This window comes from Penaeus vannamei, chromosome 40 (genome assembly GCF_042767895.1).
Source record: "Penaeus vannamei isolate JL-2024 chromosome 40, ASM4276789v1, whole genome shotgun sequence".
Classification (NCBI taxonomy): domain Eukaryota; kingdom Metazoa; phylum Arthropoda; class Malacostraca; order Decapoda; family Penaeidae; genus Penaeus; species Penaeus vannamei.
In genome coordinates, this window is record NC_091588.1 from 18,547,878 (window position 1) to 18,552,877 (window position 5,000).

The 5,000-nt window shown below is 42.5% G+C and overlaps 1 protein-coding gene across 1 annotated transcript in view; it reads right to left on the reverse strand.

Moving 5' to 3' along the window:
* LOC113817058 (uncharacterized) overlaps positions 1-5,000 on the reverse strand; it is a 111,468-nt gene that overhangs the window by 11,809 nt on the left and 94,659 nt on the right. The gene's annotated exons all lie outside the window — the stretch shown is intronic.

Consider the following 5,000-nt stretch of genomic DNA (forward strand, 5'->3'; position numbering starts at 1 on the left):
AACAATAATAACAACAATTAACACGGGTAATGCTTTCCACATGCAACATGCACAAGGAACTATTAGATAGGATATCACGATGAAGAAATATCTTTTTTTCATCTCTCTCTCTCTCTCTCTCTCTCTCTCTCTCTCTCTCTCTCTCTCTCTCTCTCTCTCTCTCTCTCTCTCTCTCTCTCTTCTCCCCTCTCTCTCTCTTCTCCCCTCTCTCTCTCTCCCTCTCTTCTCCCCTCTCTCTCTCTTCTCTCCCCTCTCTCTCTATTCCTCTCTCTCTCTCTTCTCCCCTCTCTCTCTCTCTCGCTCTCTCTTTCTCTCTCTCTCTGATTTTCTTTTCTTTTTTCCTTTTTTATTCTTTTACTTTTTCTTTTTTTATTCACTCTTCCTTTCAAGAAGAAAGAAAAGAAAAGAAAGAACAAAAAAGTCGTCTTCTTCTCACTCCTTTCTCAACCTGTGATCTCTCTTCTTTCGTTCAGGGAGAAAGAGAAGGAGAGAGAGAGGACGCAAGAAAAGGAGAGACAGAGAGAGAAAGAAAGAGTGAAAGAGAGAAAAATAGAGAAAAGGGAGGAGGAGAAAGAGAAAAAAAGAAAAAGATAACGCCCCTTTCTTTTTTTTTCTTTTACGTTATTATTATGTTATTATCATTATTATCATCATTGTTTTGTTATTATTAGTAATGTTATTATTACTATTATTATCATTATTATTATTGTTATTATCATCATTATTATTATTATCATTATTATCTTTATTATTATCATTATTATTGCTGCTGTTTTGCCGTTGTTGTTGTTGTTATTATCATTATTATCATAATTATTATCATTACCATTACTGTTATCACTATCATTGTTATCATTATTATCATAATTATTTTCATCATCATCATCATTTTAGCTATCTTTGTTGTTATTTTTATCATAATCTTAATTAATATTATTATTATCATTATCCTTAACCTTATTATTATAATCATAATTATTGTTATTCTCATTGTTATTTACACTATCATTATTATCATCATTGTTTTTTATATTATTATTAATATTATCATGATTATCATTATTATTATTATTATTATCATTATTATTATTATTATCATTATCATTATTATTGTTATCATAATTATCATCATCATCATTATTACTATTATTATTATTGTCATCATTATTATCATTATCATTATCATCGTCATTGTTATCATTACCATCATCATTATTATAAGTTTTATCATCAATTTTATTATTATCACTATTATTATCATTATTTTTCATTTATCATTACTTCTTTATTTATCATTATTTCCATTATCATTAATAATATTATTAGTATCATTGTTGTGATTGTCATTGTTATCATTATTATTATTTTTTATAATGATAATGATAATAATAATAATAATGATAATAAAAACAATTATTATCAGTATCATCATTATTGTTGTTGTCATTATCACTGTTATCATTACTACTATCATTATCATCCTTATCGTTGTTATTATTATCCTTGTTATCATTATCACTGATAATATTATTATTATTGTCAATATCATTTTAACTTACTATCAATATTACTATTATTCTTATTATCATTAAGATTATCAATATTATAATTATTTTCATTATTATTATCCTTATTGTTATTATTATCATCATTGTTATTGCTATTATCATCATTATTATTATCATAAGACTCCAGGGTGAGTTGCCACCTTTTCTTTTCCTCTGTTTTCCCTCTTTCTGATTTTTCTTTTCTTTCTTTCTTTAAACCCTTTTACTTCCTTATTGTTATCTCCTACCTTTACTTCCATTCTCTGTTTACCTTTTCTTTTATCTTTTAACTATGTATTTATTTTTCCATATCCTCTCTTTCATTTCCTTATCGTCCATTTAGCCCACCTCCTTCCCTTCTCCTTCATCACCCTTCTCCCCCACCTCACTCTTTTCTCCAATGCCTTCCTTCTACTTTTCCTCCCTCTTCATGCATCTATTGCTCTCCTCCTCCTCCTTCTCTCCTCCTCCCCTCCTTCTCCTCCTCCTCTTGCTATCAGTACTACTTTTTTTCTCCTTCTTCTACACTTCATCTTCCCTTTTCATCCCTCTCTCCCACCTCCCTCTTTTCCCCTACCAGCCATACTAATTCCTCCTCCTCCTCCTCTTCTTTTTCTTCTTCCTCTCCTCCTCCTCCTCTTCTTCTTCTTTCTCCTCCTCCTCTTCTTCTTCTTTCTCCTCCTCCTCTTCTTCTTCTTCTTTTTCTTTCTCTTCCTCCTCCTCTTCTTCTTCTTCCTACTCCTGCCTTATTACCCCCCTCTCCTCCCCCCCCGTCCATACTGGCCCTCTTCTTCTTCCTCCCCCTCCCTTATCATGCCACTCCCCCCTTCCTCCAGCCCATACTGACCCCTCTCCTCCTCCTCTTCTTTTCGTCTTTCTCCTACTTCCCCTCTCCCACCCATACTGACCCCTCTTCCTCCTCCTCATCATCCCCTTTTCCTCCTCCTCTTCCTCCATCTCCTGCTTCTCCTCCTCCTCCTCCTCCTTCCCCTCCCCACACATACTGTCCTCCCTCTCCTCCTCCTCTTCCTCCTTCCCCTGTCCCCACCCATACTGACCCCTCTTACCCCTCCTCCTCCTCCTCTTCCTCCTTCTCCTCCTCCTCTTCCTCCTTCTCCTCCTCCTCTTCCTCCTTCTCCTCCTCCTCTTCCTCCTTCTCCTCTCCTCCTCTTCCTCCTTCTCCTCCTCCTCTCCCCCACCCATACTGACCCCTCTTCCTCCTCCTCCTCTTCCTCCTTCTCCTCTTCCTCCTTCTCCTCCTCCTCTCCCCCACCCATACTGACCCCTCTTCCTCCTCCTCCTGGGCGTCGACGGGGCAGATATCGGCAGCGCTGTCTCCTGAAGGTTCTGCAGCGTCGAGTGATGTGCCGGAAGGGACTCCTGACGGCAGGGGGGGGCGCCTCGACTCATGGTGGAGGTAGGGGTCCTTCTGCTGGGGTCCTTCGGCGGGGTCCTTCTACAGGGGTCCTTCGGCGGGGTCCTTCTGATGGGGTCCTTCTACAGGGGTCCTTCTGCTGGGGTCCTTCTGCTGGGGTCCTCCGGCGGGGGTCCTTCGGCGGGAGGACTTCTTGCTGGGGTCCTTCTGCGTCGGGGAGCGAGGGGGGGGGTGTTCTCTTCGGTGAATCGGCCCTTCGCTTTTATTTCTTTTTGGTGGGGGGTTCCAAGTCGTATTTTTCTTTTTCCTTTTCTTTTGCCTTTCTTTTTTTACTTTCCTTTGACTTGTTCTTGTTATTATAGTATTTTTTTTGTGGATTTTGTTTCTATTTCTTTTTCTTTTCTTCTGAATGGAGATTATGTCTTTTTGTTTTATATTCTCATTAATGTGTGCTTTTTATTTTTTTATTTTCCTCTGTTCACTCGGTTCCACTGACTGCGTATCAAAAATTATGCAAATTAGGTTATATTTACAAGATTCTGGATGCACCGATATCCAGTACACACACACACACACACGCACTTACACACACACACACACACACAGTCATACACACACACTTACACACACACACACAGTCACACACACACAGTCACACACACACAGTCACACACACAAAATCACACACACACACACAGTCACACACACACACTTACACACACACACAGTCACACACAAACATACACACATACACATAAACACACACACACACACGCACGTATACACATCACGTTACAAATTATTATGCTAAAAAACGCGATTGATAAAATGCGCAAGATAAGAAATAATGAATAAATGAATAAAGCGGAAATAAACAATATAAATTTTGGCGCGAATCTGACCGGGAAAAGACGAGGAAACGGGCGAAAAAATGGAGAAAATCCGACCCTTAAAAACACATGAATATTGTTCCAGCTATATGTCCAGACTACACGCACACACATACACAAAATACGCACACATACACAAAACGCACAAACACATACACAAATTACGCACACATAATACGTACACACAAACACAAAATACGCACACACACACACGTATACACACATATATACACTTTTGAATATGTACGTTCATGTGAATGTTTCTATATACGTATATGCTGTTTTTTCATCACCGCACGTACACTATTCATCAACATATCAACACATGCCAACAGAAACGTGTAAGTCCCCTTCAATACCCCCTCCCCCACCCCCTCCCTTCCTCTCGCCCTGCCCCTCTCTGCTCCAATCCCTCTGCCCACCTCCGGCCCCTTCCCCCACCCCTTTCCTCCCCTTTCCCCGCCCCGCTCCACTTCCTCCGCCCCTTCTCTGCCCAATCCCCTGCCCTTCCCCGCCCCCATTCATCCGCCCCTTTCCCCCCATCCTCTTCTCTGCCCCTTCCCCCACCCCTTCTCAACCCACTTCCCCGCCCCTTCCCCTTCTGCCCCTCCTCCCGCCTCTTCCCTCCCACTCCTCCACCTACACCTCGCCCTTCCCCCCCGCCCCTTCCTCCACCCCTTCTTTGCCCCATTCCTCCGCCTCTTCCCTCCCCTTCCTCCACCCCTTCTCAACCCACTTCCCAGCCCCTTCCCCCCGACCCTTCTCTGCCCCTTCCCGCCGCCCCCTTCCCCCGCCCACTTCCCTGCCCCTTCCCCCCTCCCCTTCCCACCGCCCCTTCCCCGCCCACTTCCGGCCCCTGAGGCTCCCAAGGCGGTCCATAGAGCGCCCTCGTGACCTCGGCCTCGAGACGTGATCAAGGACGGGCTCTCTGACGTGCTGGAGGAGGACGAGGAGGCCGGGAGGTGCGTCCCGTCTCGCTGTCTGTCTTGGATGGGAGTCTGTGTGTCTGTGTCTATGTGTCTGTGTGTCTGTGTCGTGTGTCTGTTTGTGTATCTGTGTCTGTGTCTGTGTGTCTGTTTGTGTGTCTGTGTCTGTGTGTCTGTGTATCTGTGTCTGGGTGTCTGTTTGTGTGTCTGTGTGTATGTGTATGTGTATCTGTGTCTGGGTGTATGTGTGTATGTGTCTGGG